Genomic DNA, 22514 nt, shown 5'->3' with positions numbered 1-22514 from the left:
AGTTCTCTGTTTGCCTTGTGATTGTTTCGGTTTAACTTAAGACTTTTTTTTAAACCTTGTTTTTATTTTTTTAAATTTTATTGACATAGAGTTGGTTTACAGTGTTGTATTAGTCTCAGGTAGGTAGCAAAGTGATTCAATTATATATATGTCTGCATATTATTTTTCATGTTATATTCTTCGTTATGATTTATTGCAGGATATTGAATATAGTTCCATGTAGAAAAGGCATTCTTTAAAAATTTTTTTTATTATGGTCAATTTACTGTGTTATGTTAGTTTCAGGTGTACAGCATAATGATTCAGTTATACATACATATAAAAATCTGTATTCTTTTTACATTCTCTTCCATTTGGGATTATTATACAATATTTGGTATAGTTCCGTGTGCTATATCAGTTCAGTTCAGTTGCTTAGTCGTGTCCGACTCTTTGCCACCCCGTGAATCGCAGCATGCCAGGCCTCCCTGTCCATCACCAACTCCCGGAGTTCACTCAGACTCACGTCCATCGAGTCCGTGATGCCATCCAGCCATCTCATCCTCGGTTGTCCCCTTCTCCTCCTGCCCCCAATCCCTCCCAGCATCAGAATCTTTTCCAGTGAGTCCACTCTTCGCATGAGGTGGCCAAAGTACTGGAGTTTCAGCTTTAGCATCATTCCTTCTAAGAAATCCCAGGGCTGTTCTCCTTCAGAATGGACTGGTTGGATCTCCTTGCAGTCCAAGGGACCCTCAAGAGTCTTCCCCAACACCACAATTCAAAAACATCAATTCTTCGGCGCTCAGCTTTCTTCACAGTCCAACTCTTACATCCATACATGACCACTGGAAAAACCATAGCCTTGACTAGACAGACCTTTGTTGGCAAAGTAATGTCTCTGCTTCTGAATATGCTATCTAGGTTGGTCATAACTTTTCTTCCAAGGAGTAAGCGTCTTTTAATTTCATGGCTGCAGTCACCATCTGATTTTAGAGCCTCCCAAAATAGTCTGACACTGTTTCCACTCTTTCCGCATCTATTTCCCATGAAGTCATGGGACCAGATGCCATGATCTTCGTTTTCTGAATGTTGAGCTTTAAGCCATGTGCTATATAGTAGGTCCTTATTGGTTATCTGTTTTCTGTGTAGTATTGCATATATTTTAATCCCAAACTACTGAATCATCCTTCCTCTCCTTTCCCCTTTGGTAATAATGTTTTTTTCTATTTCTGTGAGTATTTCTGTTTCATTAGTTAAAAAAAAAACAACTTTACTTTCAAATTATATAAACTCATTTAAAGATTTTCGAATAATATAAGCTTATTTCAGAGAAATAGAAAAACAGTAAAATGGAAGAAAATAATCTAGATTTCCAAATGAAACTTTTAGTACTTTCTATATTTTCCTCTAGTTTTGTTCCCCCTTAAGTATTATTTTTATGGAGTTATCATTATAAACATGCAATTTGTATCTTGCTTTTTTAACTCAGACTGTAGTGGAAAGAAAATTTTTATTACTGGATAATAATATTAATGGATAAAGGAGAAAAATAAGGTAGAATAGTTTTCTACATTCATATTGGACAGATTCAAATTGGAAAAATTAAAAAACCATTTAGATGTGGAAAGTGAAAAAGCAGAGATGATAGTTGCCAAGAGGAGAGTGTGGGAAATAACAGTTGCATTATTGCATTTATGTGACATAGTCGTGAGTAAGAACACATTATTTTAAATCTCTATAGATTTAGAGATTTAAATCTCTATAGATTCAGAGATTTCCCAGACTCTGATGCTGGGAAAGATATAGCATCACTGACTCAATGGACATGAATTTGAGCAAAGTCTGGGAGTTAGTGGAGGACAGAAGACCCTGGCATACTGTGGTCTGTGGGGTCACAAAGCGTACGACACAACTTAGCGACTGAACAACATTCAGTAATGGGCCACATGATTCTACTGGGCTTTGTATGTTTTATTAAGAATTTATTTAAGAATTTATCTGTGGATTTAAAAAACAGTTTAACACTTCTTATACATTGCTTAATTATTTGCATTTTAATGAACTTTTTATTCATTCGGGAAGCTCTTCTGCGGTATACCTCTTATTGTTGAATGAATTATGCTCAGAGAGTGTTACAGATTTGTGACTGATGCACTGTATTAATTTTCTTCTTTTCTAAAACTATTCTAAAAAGTTTTAAAAATGAGTCTTGCTTTTAACACATTTTTGTGGCCAGAAGTAAATACATTCTTAACTTTACTTTGTTAGCATTAAAGCTTTTCATTCTCGAAGTCACAGGTGATTTTCAGGTTAATTTCTTCTGTGATCATTTTTGAGGCAACATCTTATGCTTGAAAAGAGTTCGATATGTTTTTCCTTCAGTATTATATGCTTGAAAGGTCCATAGATTTATTATGTTTTCCACATAAATATTTGCCTGAAAGTCAGTAAATATAAATATGTAAAGGATGGCTTCCCTGGTGGCTCCATGATAAAAAAATCTGTCTACCAGTGTAGAGGACACCAGGCTCGATCCCCGTTCTGAAAGATCCCCCATGCCTCGGAGCAACTAAGCCCATGTACCAAGCCTGTGCTCTCGAGCCAGGAAGCCACCAGTACGGAAGCCTGCACGCCCTATAGCCTGTGCTCGACTACAAGACAAGCCGCTGCAGTGAGGAGCTTGTGCACTGCAGCTAGAGAGTCGCCCCACACACCACAACTAGAGAAAAGCCCGCACAGCAACAAAGACCCAGCACAGCCAGAAATAATTAAATAAATAAAATATTATTTTTATAAATGTAAAAGAATTTAATGGGGGAAGGACTTCATCTGTTTTAACAACTTTAGCTTACTTTGTCATTTGTGGGGCTGATGGCTTATTGCATGGAAGACATAAAAAGCAAATAAGAGAAATTTGTGCCCAAGCTTCTGAAACCCTTCTGCCTTAGAGCCCCTGAACCTCAGCAAGAGAAGCCATGCAATGAGAAGCCTGCACACCACAACTAGAGAGTAGCCTCCACTTGCCACAACTAGAGAAAAGCCTGTGTGGCAGTGAGGATCCAGCACAGCCGAAAATAAATAAAGTTAAGAAAAAAGAAAAGTAGCTTCTTATGTACCTGTAATATTATTGGGTTGGTGCAAACATAATTGGTTTTTCTGTTGTTGAAAGTTGCTGTTTGATATCGGAATACATTCTTTATAAATATGGTTAAGTTATACATCATTTTTAATGCACATTTCTCACTTTATGTTTTTTGCTGACTTATTACTTGCTGTTTATTTTATATTTATTTTGGACTATGGAGATGATGTTTGACAAAAAGCGAATTTGAGCAATTTCTTTTTTATTCAACTCGCAACATCAACATTGCATTTGGCCCCAGGAACTGCTAATGAATTTACAGTGAAGGAGTGAATGACACAACGTATGGTTCCTAACCCATAGTAGATCTTCAGTGAATGCTTTTTGAATAGAAATTGTTAAATTATGGAGACAGTTATAATTAGGTAGCTGTACAAAAGAGTGACTTAATGTTTTCTATCTTATGTTGCCTTCATCTTTTAAGGTAACTGAAGGTAATGCACTGAAATATTGCAGGGAAACAGTTGTTTGAGAATGTGCGTGTGTTAGTCACTCAGTTGTGTGTGATTCATTGCGACTCTGTGGACTGTAGCCCACCAGGCTTCTCTGTCCATAGAATTCTCCAGTCAAGAATACTGGAGTGGTACTAGTACACTCAAGATACTTTACAAATGTTTTGTATGCTATCTCATTGAAGTAGGCAGAGCCATTGTTACTTGATTTTCACAAATGAGTAAACTGAGGCAAAGAAAAAGATGTGACATTTAAGTCATACAGCTTGAATTGTTTGGCCTATTACCTTAAATCCTTCCTCTACGCCCCCATTCTATGAAGATACCATCATCCTTCAGTATCTGCAGGCGATTGATTTTAGGTTTGTCCTGGAATACCATCATCTGTGGATTCTCGATTCCCTTATATATAATGGCATACTATTTGTCTGTAATCTATGTACATCCTCCCATAAACTTTAAATCATCTCTAGATTATGTATAATACCTAATACATTGTAAATGCTATATAAGTAGTTGCTAGTGCACAACAAATTGAAGTTTGGTTTTTGGAACTTTCTGGAGTTTTTTTCCCTCAACTATTTTCCATCTCTGGCTTGTTGATTTTGCAGATGCAAAGCCTGCAGATACAGAGAACTGATTGTACCATTTCTTTTTTATTTTCTAGATTTTTGTCTCTTAACAATGAGGTTGATTTGGCATAAACTTGAATGTCTTTGCAGCATGAGTACCTTTATAATGGGCTCCTCACTGTATCAGTGTTCTACTCTGTGTTCAGACTTTGTGTGATGACGTCATTTACTAGAATAATCATTCATGCTGAGGAATTTTAAATGTAGATTTTTGCTCTAGCAGGCTATCATTTTTCCCTTCAGAGAGGAACTGATACTGGAAAAGACAATATACCACACATGGAAAGTACAATCTAGACCCAGTGACTTCATTAAACAATTGATACTCACTTTCCACAGTTTTCCTCATGTGGCTAGATTGCCGAATGGGTTTTCTGGCAATAAGAATGATAAGACTACCTCTGAAGTTTCAGACAGCTTGTATTTATAGCATCTTCACTGTGTGATAAACACTATGCTGAGTACCTAATAAGTATCATCTTATTTAATTCTCATTCTCAGTCTATGAATTACATACTTTTATTAAACCCCATTTCATAGAGAAAGTCATCACATACAGATAATCAACGCATTGCAAACCTTTGAGACTAAAAAGGGGTGTATAAAACAACAGGATATCTTATGTAGAATTGAGTATGTGTCTGACGAGTTGATGGAAGACACAGATCTGTTTTTGATCACCTTGAAATTGAAGTATACTTATTTTCTCTTCCTCTTCTCTCTCAAAACAGCTCCAAACAGTTTATACACTCCTCATATTTTACCTGTCCTTTCCCCTATTTTGTTAATGACATAATTGAGAAAGTCACAAAGCTAAGTCTAGTTACATGTTCACAGGGAGAAATCCATTTAAATGATGAATTTTATCTTTACAACTTCTTTGGGTTTAAGGTTTTAAGGGAAGGATAATAGCTAACTCAGCCAAAGGCCACCGAGCACAGTTAGAATGAATTGATTCTGACTTCGGGAAATACTGTCGAAGTATTTTCATAGCATTTTACCACTAGCATCACTTTTTCCCACATAGCTTTAAATTCTTAAAAGGCATTCTGAATGATACTTTTAAATTAAAACACTTTAAGTTATACTCAGAGGTACAAATAGGTTATTTTATCATAGATATTTATAAAGCAAAACTGAGATTTTTACCTCTTCACTTGTATTTAAAAATTAGCAAAGAAGCAGGTCTGTAAACTATTCTGTTAGGTTAGGCTCTCTTCTATTCATTTGTACATCAGTTACCATCTTATTTCCAGGAAGCTTGAACAAGGTAATGATTTCATACACTTAAGACTATTCAAAAATAATAATTTTAGTACTTTGATAGAGGTCTTAATGTAAGAAATTATAATGCTGGTGAATGATCACAAGTTGATTGTGTTATGGAGAGTTTCACCTTGAGCAGAAATTGAAGATAAGTTTGTGTTAGATAGTTGTATCTTATTGCAGTAGTGCAAAAATATTACAGAATTATTCGGGGCTTACCCTCTTTCACTTTTTTTGGATTGTGAGGGAAAACAAATATTTCTGAAAACTTTATAGACAGAATTTACCCTCAGCTGAAAAAAAACTTTTCCTTTGAAACTGGATATAAAGCACATATTAACAACATAAAGTTTTCCACTTTTGACTTGCATTAACTTTTCAAAAATAGCATTGTATTTATTTTCTCACCCTTTAGATTTAGTTTATCTCCATGGTGTAATTGGATGAACTTACCAACCTTAAACTGTCACTCATAATCTTCCACTCAAGTTAATACCTTGGTAAAAGACCAAGATCTCTTTCCTGGTTTGCAAAAGGCATGTACTCTCTATTATTTGGACTCTGTTATTTGGGTAGTTTTTTTCATTATATCATTTTGGTTTGTACCAACCTAACGTTCCTTCCCAGGTGGCACAGTGGTAAAGAATCTGTCTGCCAATGTGGGTTTGATAACCTGGGTTGGGAAGAACCCTGGAGAAAGAAATGACAACCCAATCCAGGGTTATACTTGTCTGAAAAATTTTGTGGTCATAGGAGCCTGGCGGGCTACAGTCATTGGGGTCCCAAAGAGTTGAACAAGATTGAGCAACTGAGCATGCACACATGCACGCACATAGCCCAACACCGTTGATGAACAGAATTTGCTGCTGTTACTTATATACGTACCCCTATTCTTTCGGAACTCACAGATTTAGTTTTATATACACAGAACCAAATATGCTCATAATATTGTAAAATTCACTTTTTATTTTATACTGCTTTAAAAAGTATTTTGCGTTTTACAATGTAGTTTTTAATGCATTAATTTCTCAGGAACCTCTGAAAGAATTAATCATCTGAACAATCTTTCCTTTAGTTCTCTGTACAGTTTTTCAAAACATTATAATTTTAAGTATATGATAGCATTGTGTTTTTTGCATTGGTAATAATCATTCATTTTATTCCATACTGCCAGTCCCAAAACTAGAAAAAGAGATACTGATTATAGGAATAGGTAATCTTTGAAAGATAATGAAAAGGTAACACTTGTATTTTGCACTTGTTTTTAAATGAGAAACCTTTTAGATTTGGGGAAATTATTGCTAATTTTTTTCCCAACTATATATTCTACCTCATTTTCTCTTTCAACTCCTTTTAATACTCAAATTACTTGTATTTTAGACCACTTAATATGGTCAAACATGTCAGTCCCCAACATTTTTGGCACCAAGGACTCATTTCACAGAAGACAGTTTTCCCAGACTGAGGTGGGAGGAATGGCTTCAGTATGATTCAAAGCATTACATTTATTGTGCAATTTATTTCTGTTATTATTATATCAGTTCCATTACAAATCATCTGGCATTAGATCTGGAGATTGGAGACTCCCCTGAAGCTAAAGCTCTACTCTTTCTTTCCAATATTTCTTCTTTTCAGTTTCACTTAACATTTCTTCTTCTTGTTCAGTTCATTGTTAAGTTGTTCAGCAAATTTTTTATTTCAGATATTATAATTTTAAATTCTGTCATTTCCAGTTTTAAAGGCTTTTCTGTACTGAGTTTCCATCTGTGGATTCATTTTGACCATTTTTTTCTTGAAGTCTTTAAATACTTATAATAACTGCTTTAAAATCCTTTCCTGCTTATTCCAACATCTGTGTGTTGGTATGTCTGTGTGGTATTGAGCTATGTCTGTGTGGATATGTTTGAGAGGTTTTAGTTGCTCTTCCTCTGTACAGTTTTGGTTTTGCCATGCAAAACAAACTTACAAATTATTTGTAAGTAGTTAAAATCTTTGGTCAGTTATCTTGAGGCTTTATTTTATGCTTTGTTAAGGCCGGTCTGTAGAAAGCTCAAATTATTTATCAAGCTCTCTAATTACTTTGCTCTGTGGTACCCAGCAGCTGAAACCCGACTGTGACTTTCTCCTTTCTTTGTTTCCCTCCTTAATTTCCAGCCACACTGGTATTCCCAAATTCTATTTTTTGGCTCCTTAAGCAAAGAAGATGTGGCTTTCTGCTTGTCTGTCCACCACATGCCATGCTGACTGGGAAGGGCCCTCATCAGACAAATCATAAAGATTTGGATCTTACCTAGTGAGTCTGGATTTGTTTTTCACTGATCAAATCCTTTTCAGTTTCTGCCTCCTTTTGTTTATTCTTTCTTCAATAGTTGTTTAAAAAATGTGGTCCACAGTTTATGATTGATATTTTCAGTTGAATAAACCTAGGAAAATGTTATTTTATAAAACATTTTCCTCACTTCATTTATATCCTTTTTCATCATCCTTTCTTGTCAACTCTCTAGCTGAGAAGCAACCACAGTCTTTATTTTTATTACTGTGATTTTGTTTTTTCTGCTGTAGGTCAATATATAAATAAATCAGTCTTTTTTATTTGCTATCTTTTGTTAGGAATAATGTTTTAAAAACTTACGCATGTCATGCATATACTACTAGTCTTATTTGTGTGTGTGTTGCTGAGTGGTATTGCAATGAAGAAATAAATCACAGTTTGTTCATCTTTTTTATTGATTCTCACCTGGATTATTTCCAGTTTTAGTTCTTCTAAATATCGTCCTTAATATTCATGTAAAATACTGTACTTTTTTCTCACTTTATCTTGGATAAGTACCTAGGAATAGTGTTATTGTGTCAAAAGAGACATAAATGTTTACTTTTTAAGAAACTTCCAGTTTTGCAAAGTTTTGTATTTAAAGGTACAGTTTTGTATCTTTTCCCATGCCCTCAGGCAGTATGTAAAATTTAGGGTGCAGATCTTATTCCCTGTCCAGATTATATTGTTATATAACTGAGATTTTTTTTAGTGTATATTTTAAATTTCTAAGAAATAATTTTAATAAACAGTTCTCTATTTTTAAACTAAAAGTACTCTGAGTTAGAGACTAAAAGAGTGATACGGTGGCAGGGCCAAGATGGCAGAATGGAAAGACCGTGAGCTTACCTCAGCTCACAGACATAACAAAATCACAAGTATCTGCAGAAAAATCATCAGTTAAAAAGAATAGAAGCTACCAGAAAAGATTTTCTACAACAAAAACATAAAGAAGAAACAACAATGAAATGGAGTGGGGGGGAACTTGAGATATAATTAAGTCCTGTGTCCCTGATAGGCAACTGTATATAAAATAGAACATTACTCAACCATAGAAAAACTTATTACCATTTGCAACAATATGGATGGCCCTGGAGATTATTATGCTAAATGAAGTCACACAGAGAAAGACAAATATTATATGGTATCACTTATATATGGAATCTAAAAAATAATACAAATAAACTTATTTACAAAACAGAAATAGACTCACAGATATAGAAAACATGGTTACTAAAAGGGAAAGGGTGGGAGGAAGGATAAATTAGGGGTATGGGATTAATAGGTAATAGTAAGTATCTATTATTAAATAGATCAACAACATATTGATCACTAAGTGAACACAACATTAAATAGATCACTACATATTAAGTAGATCAACAACAGGATTTACTTATGGCCCAGGGAACTATATTTAGTATCTTACAATAACCTGTAATGGAAAATAATCTGAAAAATGCATATGTGTAACAGTCACTTTGCTGTCCACCTGAGACTGACACGGTATTGTAAGTCAGCTCTGCTTCAATTTAAGAAGAGTGTTATGCTTTATTTGCATAGGCAGCGTTCGACTTTTTCAACTAGTTTAATAGCCCTAAAAGTTGAATAGCGGGGGAGTGTTTTGATGTAATTATTCATCCTTGTAAGTTGTAAATGTTTTTAGAATACTTAAATTCAGTTTTTTAATTGCTGGACACTAATTATGAGAGTTTGAAATTCAGAAATCTTTACACAGCAGTAATTTTTACTTACATGTTACTGCAATAAATACATGTGAATATGAACAAGAGAGTTTTAGTTCATTCCCTTAGAGCACTTAGAGCAATTCGGCTGTTTCATTTGAGTGTCTTCTTGATATGGTTGGTTTTGTTCTGTGCTTTGGTCATCAGTTGTACCATTTATGAATGCCCTTTTGTAAATTCATACTGTTCATCAGTGGGACTGGGAAAAGTAAGTCTAAGTAGGTAAATAAACAGCTTTAGCTGCTACTAGAAAACCTGTCCATATATTTAGTTAGCAGTGTCAGTTTGCATACAAAATGTTTTTCATTGTCTCCTATGTATTTAGCACTGTGGGTAAAACAGAATGAGAACTGAATGTGGCCTTTGGTCCTAAATTAGTTTGAGACCACATGTTAGATGGTGTTCACTTAAGAACAGTATAACTTCTGTGCTGTGTGACATAGATGTATAAATATGACAAGTATTAAATAGAGGACCTAATAAGGATTAAGGAGTTTGGTCTTGATTTACAGCAGAGGTAGAATTTAAAGTGAGCATAAAATCAGTAAGAATTAAGTGTAGAAGAGCTAGAAGTGCAGAGAGGGATAGGAAGAGCAGTAAATATTCATGAATACTACTATGTTCAAGGCTTCCCTGGTAGCTCAGTGGGTAAAGAATCTGCCTGCAGTGCAGGACACCTGGGTTCAATCCCTGGGTTGGGAAGATCCCCTGGAGAAGGAAATGGCAACCCACTCCAGGATTCTTGCCTGGAAAATCCTGTGGACAAGGGGTCTGGAGGGCTATAGTCCATGGGATGGCAAGGGTCCTACACCGTCACAGTTAATATGCCCCGTGGTTACAGTTAAGAGTTTGTATGCAAAACACTGAATGACAGCTCCCTGAGGGCAGGATTTCTGTGTCTCCTGCATCTATCAGCAGTGCCTAGAATCAATAGACCTTGACACTCTATATGCCATAGTAGGAAATTAGTGTTTTTTATTATTAGGGTTGAAAGTGGTAAGGCAATTTTAACTGTTTTTAAATGCTTTAAACATAGGAGGGAAAAAACTAGCACAAAACCTATTTGGGGAATAGAGGAGTAAATACTCAGTTTCAGGTTAAAGAATCTGGGATTTATTCTGTTGGTGGTAGGCCACTGGAAGTATTTACTTTTTGTATCTGAGGGTAATGTGTTTTAAAGGATAGCTTCAGGAAGATTTCACTGGTAAGCTATTGTAAGCAGGTGAAATATTTTGAAGTAGTGTTTTAGGGAGATTCAGAGAGATTCTAGCAAAACAGTCTAAATAGGATATCATGGAAAACTCGGAATGGAACGGTGGTGGTGGGAGTGGAAGGGCTGCTTCAGGAGACACATGAAGAGTATCCAGTGTGGGGGCAGAATAGTGGAGAGAAGGGGGAGTCAAAGGCGGTGCCAGCGTGCAAGTCCAGTTGACCTGCACTATTATAGTACTGCCTGAAGTATTAGAGATACTAATGATTAGCGTCCAGAGGCATGTAAGGAATTTGATGATTCAAGATGCAAAATGCAGAAATGAGCTTAAAGCTGAAAGTGTATGTTGGGAAACTTATCATTCAGATAGAAGAGTCAAAAATCATTAAACAGCATGAACAGTTGAAGGCGTAGAGCATAAAATAAGATTTGGAATGAAGAGCAGGTACTTTCAGTTTTTCACACAGAAAGGGAAGTGTTAACATACAGACATGGGGCCCAAAGGTTAACGTCAGTAAATCCCAGAGAGCAAGGTGGTTGAAAGGATTGGATGCCATAGAGTAGACAAAATATGGCTCATGGTTCATCACATGTTTTTGTAAAGTTTTATTGGAACACAGTTACTCTTCATTTATTTGCATATCTCCTGGCCTATTTGTACTATAGTAGTAGAGTTGAATAGTTGGTAAATAGAGTATATGACCCACAAATGTAAAATATTTAGTGTCTGGCAATTTATAGGACATCTGCAAGAGAGATCTAAGAAATGACCAGGAAGGGGCCTTTATGCTTTATAATTAGGATAACTTTTGATGGCATGAAAGAGTTCCATTTTATCCTGTACCCAGATGTTTACTGAGAGTGTTCTTTGTGACTGGCATTGGGCTTTACTTGTCTGGTTTATGAAGAATCTCTCTAGCAAGAGATTTATTAATAAGTACATAAATTGCAAGGAGTGAAGGTGGTCAGTATGAATGTTTGTTTTGTGAGTTTAGAAAGAAGTGAGTGGTAGTTTGAACAGTATGTGAGGAAGAGATTATAAAACATGAGGAAAATGTGATGAAAATATTCTTACAGCATTCCTTTGAGAGAGGCAGAATGTGTTGCCATTAGAGGAATTAATGGTCTAAAACTTGAATGCAGGGAGTCCACAGGCTTCATTACAGGAAATGAATAGAATTGTTTGTGGAATTAAGTTAAGAATAGTAATTGCTCACACAGCTGGTTTTAAATAGCAAATTGTGTTATATAATCAGCAAAAATCCACCAAAATGTACTTGATAGTTATGCAGAAGCTGCTTTATTGGTACTGACTTATGATCCTGATGGGTACTGTAAAAACAAACATAAAAAACCTCTGAATGCAGTTTTCACAGTGGTGTGGTACTGTGTATTTTTTGTTTAATGTGCAAGGGGAGTGTAATATTTTCATCTTCCTTTTCCCACACCAAACTCAAATATAATTGTCTTGTTGAAGAAGAACAACAGTGTGAACTTTATGAGCTCACAGAGCAACAAGGTGTGTTCTCCTTGAAAGGAGTGGTTTATCTGTTGGATTGCTTCTCTGTCTTTTCCCTCAGACAGAAATGGAATGGTTTATTGTATGCTTAGATTAAGGTCTTCTAATTTATTTGTTTGTGATTTTTTTCTTCCTATATTTTATTCAACTGTATTTCTTTCTTTGGATTTGACGATTTCTTAAGACTCCATTTTAATTTATTGGTTGGCTTTTTAGTGATGCCTCTGCTTCCTCCCCAGCCCCCCATTTGGTATTTTCTCTCAGGTTGTATATGTCATTGACTTCTCTCAGTCTATTTAGAGTTAATATTTTACCACTTCACAAAACATGTAGAAATCTTGTAATTTTATAGGTACCCCCAATCCTGCCATTTTTAATGCTATATTTGTCATATGTGTTACAGCTAAATACATTGTAATCCCTTTGAGATAATATTGCAATTTTTATATAAACAACTTTTAAAATAATTAAAAAGAAAAAAAAGTTTTCTTAGTGTTTCTGATGTTCCTTTTTCCTTCCCCAAGACCCAAGTTCCTCTCTGGTAACGTTTCCTTCAGCTTTGAAAAACTTGTTTAAGTATTTATTATACTGAAAGTTTGCTGGTAACAAATCCTTAATTTTATTTTATTTGAAAATGTTTTTCATCTCTATTCTTTTTTTGTAATACTATTTTTATTTATTTGACTGTATTGTGTCTTAGCTGTAGCCTTTTCCTATTTGGAACCAGTCTGTTGTTTCATGTCCAGTTCTAACTGTTGCTTCCTGACCTGCATATAGGTTTCTCAAGAGGCAGATTAAGTGGTTGGTATTCCCATCTCTTTCAGAATTTTCCACAGTTTATTGTGATCCACACAGTCAAAGGCTTTGGCATAGTCAACAAAGCACATAGATGTTTTTCTGGAACTCTCTTGCTTTTTTGATGATCCAGCAGATGTTGGCAATTTGATCTCTGGTTCCTCTGCCTTTTCTAAAACCAGCTTGAACATCAGGGAGTTCACGGTTCATGTATTGCTGAAGCCTGGCTTGGAGAATTTTGAGCATTACTTTACTAGCATGTTAGATGAGTACAATTGTGTATTAGTTTGAGCATTCTTTGGCATTGCCTTTCTTTGGGATTGGAACGAAAACTGACCTTTTCCAGTCCTGTGGCCACTGCTGCGTTTTCCGAATTTGCTGGCATATTGAGTGTAACACTTCCACAGCATCATCTTTCAGGATTTGGAATAGCTTAACTGGAATTCCATCACCTCCACTAGCTTTGTTTGTAGTGATGCTTCCTAAGGCCCACTTGACTTCACATTCCAGCATGTCTGGCTCTAGGTGAGTGATCACACCATCGTGATTATCTTGGTCGTGAAATTCTTTTTTGTACAGTTCTTCTGTGTATTCTTGCCACCTCTTCTTAATATCTTCTGCTTCTGTTAGGTCCATACGATTTCTGTCCTTTATTGTGCCCATCTTTGCATGAAATATCCCCTGGTATCTCTAATTTTCTTGAAGAGATATCTAGTCTTTCCCATTCTGTTGTCTTCCTCTATTTCTTTGCATTGATCGCTGAGGAAGGCTTTCTTCTCTCTTCTCGCTATTCTTTGGAACTCTGCATTCAGATGCTTATATCTTTCCTTTTCTCCTTTGCTTTTCCCTTCTCTTCTTTTCACAGCTATTTGTAAGGCCTCCTCAGACAGCCATTTTGCTTTTCTGCATTTCTTTTCCATGGGGATGGTCTTGATCCCTGTCTCCTGTACAATGTCATGAACTTCTGTCCATAGTTCCTCAGGCACTCTATCTATCAGATCTAACCCCTTAAATCTATTTCTCACTTCCACTATATAATCATAAGGGATTTGATTTAGGTCATACCTGAATGGTCTAGTGGTATTCCCTGCTTTCTTGGCAATAAGAAGTTCATGATCTGAGCCACAGTCAGCTCCCGGCCTTGTTTTTGCTGATTGTATAGAGCTTCTCCATCTTTGGCTGCAAATATAATCAGTCTGATTTCAGTGTGGACAGTCTGGTGATGTCCATGTGTAGAGTCTTCTCGTGTTGTTGGAAGAGGGTGTTTGCTATGACCAGTGTGTTCTCTTGGCAAAACTCAATTAGTCTTTGCCCTGCTTCATTCCATATTCCAAGGCTGAATTTGCCTGTTAATCCAGGTGTTTCTTGACCTCCTACTTTTACATTCCCAGAGAAGGCAATGGCACCCCACTCTACTCTTGCCTGGAAAATCCCATGGACGGAGGAGCCTGGTAGGCTGCAGTCCATGGAGTCGCGAAGAGTTGGACACAACTGAGCGACTTCATTTTCCCTTTTCACTGTCATGCCTTGGAGAAGGAAATGGCAACTCACTCCAGTGTTCTTGCCAGGAGAATCCCAAGGACGGAGGAGCCTGGTAGGCTGCCGTCTATGTGGTCGCACAGAGTCAGACACGACTGAAGCAACTTAGCAGCAGCAGCAGGTCTTCATAGAACCGTTCAACTTTCAGCTTCTTCAGTGTTACTGGTGGGGCATAGGCTTGGATCTGTGATATTTAATGGTTTGCCTTGGAAGCAAACAGAGATCATTCTGTCGTTTTTGAGATTGCATCCAAGTACTGCATTTCAGACTCTTTTGTTGACCATGATGGCTACAGCATTTCTTCTAAGGGATTCCTGCCCACAGTAGTAGATATAATGGTCATCTGAGTTAAATTCATCCATTCCAGTCCATTTTAGTTTGATGATTTCCTAGAATGTCAGCATTCACTCTTCCCATCTCCTGTTTGACCGCTTCCAATTTGCCTTGATTTATGGACCTAACATTCCAGGTTCCTATGCAATATTGTTCTTTACAGCATCGGGCCTTGCTTCTATCACCTGTTTCCTTTCTTAAACCCATCCAAAAACTGTTTTTAAAGATTTCAGATAATGTAATCTTTATTTCTAAACTTTAGATTTTTTGTGTATATGTTTTCTGAGATTTCCAGTCTGTTAATTCATTAAGAGCCAATGTCCTTTATTTCACTGGGTATAGTTAAGGTATTTGATTTAATTTCCTTGTCTGAAAATTTCAGTATCTGGATCATCTTGAAAGTGGCCTCTGTTCATTATCTTTTTCTTTGAGATTGAGTCACATGTCATTGTCAAGGAATTTTGGCTGGTTGCATAGATATTATGAATGTTAGGTGTGGAAATGTTGGTTTCTTTCATGCTCCTCCAAGGAGTTTTGATTTCTTTGTTTTAGTGAGCCATTAATTGGATTAGACTCTCATAGTGAAAACTCTTTATCTTGCGTGAGATTGGCACCTGCTTTTTGATTTGATTCTTTTAGCCTCAGCTGCAAAGTACCCTATGGATGTGTACATTAGGACTCAACCAAAGACTAGAGCAGAGACGTGCCCAAGATTTGGGCCTCATCTTTTCTAGGAGTCTTTCGTTATTTCCTGGTGATTATGGTTGTCCTGTTCTGTCCTCTTTTCCTTCTGTTCAGAATGACAGTGAGTTTTCTATTGAAATTTTAGTTCCTGCATGTTGTGGCTGCTGCTTGCCTCCAGGATAAAGCTTTAAAATGGGAAACTCACCTGAACTGAATTTTAGGGAAACTCATACAAAAGCTGTTAAAAGGAAAAATTCATTCTGGTCTCTTCTTCCAAGTTTATATTTCCATCCAAAATCAGCCAAGTTTTGTTCATTCTCTTGGTAGACCTGTTAGGTTTACTGTTAAGGTGGAGCCTTTAGGTAGTTTGTTTCCGTTCAGTCAGTCAGTCAGTTTTTATATTTTTTCTGGGAATTTATAGTAGCTGTCTGTGGGAGTTTAGTGTATCATGTTGGAAGCTGAACTCACTAGTTCAGTTTTGAGATTTCTTCTAGCATATTTGCAGTGTGCTTTAAAAAATAATACTTTTAACATAATATTATTTTACTAATTCTTAAAGAGCTACTTAGATTGTAACACATCCCTCTTCTTTATTGAAGTTTTTTTAACCCATCTTTAGTTACTAAATTCTTAATGACAGATTGTCATGTGAATACTCTGATTTTATATATTCCTTAACCACGTAGTAGACATTTGAATGCAAATTGCCACACTTCTGCAAAGTACCAGAAGCACATAGAGATGAACAAGGTGTGTTCCTGTTACAAAGTTTTATTGGTAGGATATTCATGAAAAACGGCTATCAATGTTGAAGACAAAAGAAGTACTTAGTTGATGGAGAACACTTCTCAGAGGAGGGGACATTTTATCTTAGACTGATTCGTAATTAGAAACTCAATAGGTGAGAGAAAAGGGAGAGTATTCTAGGACTAGGAAACAGTAGGAGTAGAAAATGAATGTGTGACAAGTTATGGTATACGTGGGGAGTGATTAATGTCTTGTTGAGGCTGGAGCATTGAGTTTTCTGAGGGATATAGTATGTACTGAAGCTGAAAAAGTGAATTGAGGCCATTTTGAAGCATGCCATACATAGAAGTGTGAGTGTTATTTCTGAGGAAATGACGGATCATATTTGAAAAGTGAATGGGTGTAATCCAGCTTATGTTTATAGCAAGATAAGTGTGCTGGCAATGTTAATTGTGGATTGGAATGGAACATAATAGGAAAATAGACAGTGTATAGGATCTCAACCAGAGCACTGTATATGTGAGAACAAGGGATAGTTACTCAAAATATTGCTGAGGTAGAAATTAATCCAGTGAGTACCTGGTTAAGTTAAGTTAGTTAAGTCGCTCAGTCGTGTCCAGCTCTTTGTGACTTCCGTCCATGGGATTCTCCAGGCAAGAATACTGGAGTGGGTTGCCATTTCCTTCTCCAGGGGATCTTCCCAACCCAGGGATCAAACCCAGGTCTCCCGTATTAGAGGCAGACGCTTTAACCTCTGAGCCACCAGGGAAGCTGAGTAACTGGTTAAGGGAATATGAAAGATGTGTTAGCAAATTTCAGAGAGTCACTACATTTCTAACCACATTTGTAAATGTCTCAACATCATGCTGCCTATGAAACTTCTGGGAATAGTTTTTATTTAGACTTCCTTTTGTAACAATATACTTTAGGCAGTACTATAGTGAATACAGAATGATTTTTTGAAGGACATATGATGAGTTCATTTCAGAGCTATGATATTTAATGTCTGTGTGTTGTTTAGCTACCAAGCCTAATGAGGATTTAGGTTTCTCTATAACTTTTAAAATAATTTTTGTTCTTTGGAGTTAGTTGCTGTCGAGTTGATTGAGTCATTTATAGCCTAATTGCTTCTTACTGTTATTTTCAAACTACTGTTCAATATAAATATTTAGAATGTTGGTTTTGATTATTGTCTAATTAAGAATGATAAGCTAACAAATAGGGAACCAGCTTCACCCCCACTTTTATTAAACTGATTATTCTGCTTGATACATTTATTTCTTCCACAAATGTTTGTTAGTGATTACTGTTTGTCAGGCATTGTTCCAGGCACCAAACATGAAACACTGAATTTTCATGGAGCTGTCAGTGTACTGGGGGAAAAAACCCAGATTGTAATGTCCCTCCATAACAACATTTAAACAGAGAGACCTGAAGGAAATTCGGGGAACAGACCATTCAGATATCTGGGGAAGCATTTTGTGAAGAGGAAAAACAAGTGGCAAGGCCCTAAGGAGAGAGCATGCTTGAACAAAAACAGGGATCCATGTAGTTGAAGAAAAAGAGTGATCGCTGGATCATGGAAAAAGCAAGAGAGTTCCAGAAAAACATCTATTTCTGCTTTATTGACTATGCCAAAGCCTTTGGCTATGTGGATCACAATCAACTGTGGAAAATTCTGAGAGAGATGGGAATACAGACCACCTGACCTGCCTCTTGAGAAATCTATATGCAGGTCAGGAAGCAACAGTTAGAACTGGACATGGAACAACAGACTGGTTCCAAATAGGAAAAGGAGTGCGTCAAGGCTGTATATTGTCACCCTCCTTATTTCACTTCTGTGCCGAGTACATTATGAGAAATGCTGGACTGGAAGAAACACAAGCTGGAATCACGATTGCCAGGAGAAATATCAGTAACCTCGGATATACAGATGACACCACCCTTATGGTAGAAAGTGAAGAGGAACTCAAAAGCCTCTTGATGAAAGTGCAAGAGGAGAGTGAAAAAGTTGGCTTAAAGCTCAACATTCAGAAAACGAAGATCATGGCATTCGGTCCCATCACTTAATGGGAAATAGATGGGGAAACAGTGGAAACAGTGTCAGACTTTATTTTTTTGGGCTCCAAAATCACTGCAGATGGTGACTGCAGCCACGAAATTAAAAGACGCTTACTCCTTGGAAGAAAAGTTATGACCAACCTAGATAGTATATTCAAAAGCAGAGACATTACTTTGCCGACTGAGGTCTGTCTAGTCAAGGCTATGGTTTTCCTGTGGTCATGTATGGATGTGAGAGTTGGACTGTGAAGAAGGCTGAGTGCCAAAGAATTGATGCTTTTGAAGTGTGGTATTGGAGAAGACTCTTGAGAGTCCCTTGGACTGTAAGGAGATCCCACCAGTCCATTCTGAAGGAGATCAGCCCTGGGATTTCTTTGGAAGGAATGATGCTAAAGCTGAAACTCCAGTACTTTGGCCACCTCATGCGAAGAGTTGTCTCATTGGAAAAGACTGATGCTGGGAGGGATTGAGGGCAGGAGGAGAAGGGGACGACAGAGGATGAGATGGCTGGATGGCATCACTGACTCGATGGACGTGAGTCTGAGTGAACTCTGGGAACTGATGATAGACAATGAGCCCTGGCGTGCTGCAGTTCATGGGGTCTCAAAGAGTCCGACATGACTGAGCGACTCGACTGAACTGAACTGAACTAAACTGAACTGAACTGAAGAGAATGAATAGTAGGAGATGAAGTCAGAGAGGTGGGAAGTGGAAACTTTGAAACATTATTGACCAGTGGATTTAATACTGAATGAGATGAGTAGATTTTGAACATAGGATTGACAGAATTTGAGTTGTATTGAAAAGGTTTTTCTAGTTCCTATGTAGAGAATACACACTGTTGCAGGGCCAAGAAGCAGGGAGACTTTTCAAAACACTGTTGCCACGATACAGGTAGAGATGATGGTGACTCAGACTAAGATGATCATGTTAAAAATAGTGAGTCAGATTTTAGAACTGTTTGCAAGGTAAATCTAATGGGATTGTATCATTGTGGAACTAATAGGGACATTTCTGGCTGAGACTTATCCAGAGTTGGAGAAGAGGCATTGGGCCTTTTTTTTGAGGCAACTTCTTTTGTGCCTCTATTGAAGAAAATATATGTTATTGTTGTTTAGGTGTGGGGCTTCATTGTTCAGACTACAGAGGAGTACTGCAGTTGCTTCTCAGATGCACTAAGAGGGCCTTGTTTCCAGAAGTTTGACAGCCAGCTAGTTTAGAGGAGGTTTGGAGGTAGCTCAAGATCTTTGTCAGGGTTAGAATGGCTCTTTAGACAATCAGAGCAAATCCTCAGTATATCAGGTCACTAGATAGTTCTAAAGGTGGTATAAAATACCTGCTTGCCCTCTGAAAACTTAGTTTCTTTCACTCCCTGGGCATTAGGCAGTTCTTTAATTTTTCCTAAACAGATAGACCTGCCTTTTGGTCATCTACCTTTTTCCTTTTGATCTTCTATTCTTAAATCATTGATTAAATCACTGTTAATGCCCTGTTTAATTGTAGATTTACAGGACATTTATATAGAGTGATGTGGCTAGTAAAAATAGCATAGCAAAAATCACTATTTGAAAGTTATTTTCAAAATAAGTCATTTTATTGAAATCAGTTATGCTTAATTATCTTATTCTAGTGTACTTTGGCACTAGAATATCCCTGCTTGTAAATCTTTGTTCTCATCAATACCAGACAGAAATTGTGATTAAATTTTAAAGATGAGCTAAAAAGATCATTCCTTCATATCTTTTTACTGATCTTATTTTCTTGCATGTTTTATTAATTTTGGGCTGTGCTTGGGTCTTCATTGCTGCGTGGGCTTTTCTCTAATTCCAGCAAGTAGAGGCTACTCCAACTGTAGTGCACCGGCTTCTCTCATTGTGGAACACAGGCTCTAGAGCACGCAGGCTTCAGTAGTTGGGGCGCATGGGCTCAGCAGTTGCAGTTCCTGAGCTCTGGAGCACAGGAAGGTTCTGAGCTCTCCAGCACAGCCTGGAGCACAGGCTTAATAGTTGTGGCCCATGGGTTTAGTTGCTCCTTGGCTTGTGGGATCTTCCTGGATCAGCGATCAAACCCATGTCTCTTGCATTGGCGGGTGAATTTTTTTACCACTGAGCCACCATGGAAGCCCTCTTGCATACTTTAAAAAGAATCAAACTTTCTAATTTGACAATTCATTGTATAGAAGCTCAAGTTTTTATTAGTAAAATAAATGCTTCTGTAAGCCATGTGTATGCCTATGAAGCAGAAGGTCTTCTCTAAATATCTTTACAATTTCTACATTTACAATTTCTACATTTCCATAGCTTTTCTATCTTATTTTTTTTCATGCATTTGTAGCATAAAATCAAAGGTTTGCTTTTATATTCTAGTTGTTTCTGTTTCACAGTGAGTTTCTGGACAAACATATCAGTAGATTTACTTCACAAGTATCTAAAATTTAAAAAAAATATAATAAAAATGATGGTAGGTTTTTAAGTGTATATTATTTTACAATTGATTGCAGCCTTTGAGTCTGATCTAAAGGAATATCATTACTCTGCAGATAACATTGAGTGAAGAAATACTGAACCGATACATCCATGGCTTTCGGTATCTGACATAGCTATCTCTAGGCAGGTTTCTTTTATCACATTATCTATTGAATCACCCTATAGCAGATGGCAATCCTACAAAAGTATATTGTCTTTTCCTTATTTATAACAGTGTTGGGATTTGGTATTTTTGAAGTACATTTTATTTGCTAGAATAAAAACTTGATGTCAGGGCTACTGAAAGCTCTGTGTGTGTGACGTAGACAGAAAAGTATACAATCATCTCCTGTGCCCTTCCTCCCAACTTTATATATGTCCCTTTCCCACAAGGATAAGCTCTCTGGCATAATACCAGGCCAAGTGGCTGTGTTGACTTCTTGCAGTTTTGCTGCAGGGATATTCTTTGTATTGTACTCCTTTCCCTTTCAGTCCTCTGTTCGCTAGACTCCCCACCAGTACCTGAAATATTTTCCAGGTCTAGACCTGTTTCTCCCTTTACCCTCCTTGTAGTCTAGGGTGAAAGAGTCTAGGTGATGTAGGTCTGGTGGTGACAGGTGGGAGAGGAGCTGGTCAGCAGCTCTACTTGTCATTCACCTCTTTTACCTCCAGGCATTTCTTGTCTGAGCCTCACTCACTAAGCCTTGAATAATGCTTTATATACACAAACTGTGTACTGTTTGATACTCTGGGGGCCCAGATGGCGAGATGGGAAACAGGCATATAGGGTATAAAACAAGTCAGTAATTAAAAAAAAAACTCGTTTCCAGTTTTTGCTCATTGTTAAAAACTTAGAGAAGTCTCTAATACTTTGTGCTAGGAAAATGAAAGGAGTGGGATAGAAGCTGTGACATAAGTTTATATTGACTCAAGAAAGGGAATGCTTTCAGTAGAAAATGGTGGTGGAGTGGAGAAGAAGCAAGCAGACTGGTATCTGAGTCCTTCATAGAAAAGAAATTAACACTAGATGTTTTACTTTCTCCTCATGAGTCTTGCTCTCTGCCATCTCAAAACTTTGGTTACACCTTTTATTCCTTCTTCAGGTTCCCAGGCCAGAAGGCCCAGGCCCACTTCTTCGGGAAGTACCTGTATATATAGTAATTTATGATTTGCTTTCAATTACTTTTTGTATTGAATGTTTTACAAAAGAAAGAAGCAGATTGTTGCATTTAATTCACAAACCAGTGTTTTTAGATACTGGGTCTAAAATGTAATGTTTGCTCTTTACTGGAAAATACTAAATAAAATAGTATGCCTTTTATATTGAGACACATGGAATCAAAATATATATTGGATTTTAATTGGTTCCATTCAGAAAAGCAGGTACTTAGATTCTGTATATAAAAGATAAAAAAGTGTCGTTTAAATCTCTGCATTAGTTAAATTATTGGTTAACCTTTTTTAATTTTGTTGAATAGAAATAGAATAAGTGGATTAGAAAGTTAAGCAAAACTCAGAAGTGTTTCTACTTAATTATTGCTAAATTTTCTGTTGGATCTACCATTTTAATCTGTCAGTTGAGGCACTAGCATATCAGAATTTGTTGAATTGGCATGTGTAGGCTAGAAATAGGAAGG

At 36.8% G+C, this 22514-nt stretch overlaps 1 protein-coding gene across 16 annotated transcripts in view; it reads left to right on the top strand.

Moving 5' to 3' along the window:
• The window catches only part of TCF12 (transcription factor 12), a 386564-nt gene that overhangs the window by 117019 nt on the left and 247031 nt on the right, over window positions 1-22514 (top strand). Inside the window, exon 3 of one of the 16 annotated variants that reach the window (XM_060417881.1) lies at window positions 7626-7764. The exons of the other annotated variants lie outside the window; for them this stretch is intronic. The gene's annotated coding sequence lies outside the window, so the exon portion shown is untranslated. The remainder of the gene's footprint in view (window positions 1-7625; window positions 7765-22514) is intronic. 16 annotated transcript variants of the gene reach the window in all.

The sequence above is a fragment of the Ovis aries genome, chromosome 7 (genome assembly GCF_016772045.2).
Source record: "Ovis aries strain OAR_USU_Benz2616 breed Rambouillet chromosome 7, ARS-UI_Ramb_v3.0, whole genome shotgun sequence".
Classification (NCBI taxonomy): Eukaryota; Metazoa; Chordata; class Mammalia; order Artiodactyla; family Bovidae; genus Ovis; species Ovis aries.
Note: the sequence above shows the minus strand (reverse complement) of the source record. Positions and strands in the feature narration are given on the sequence as shown.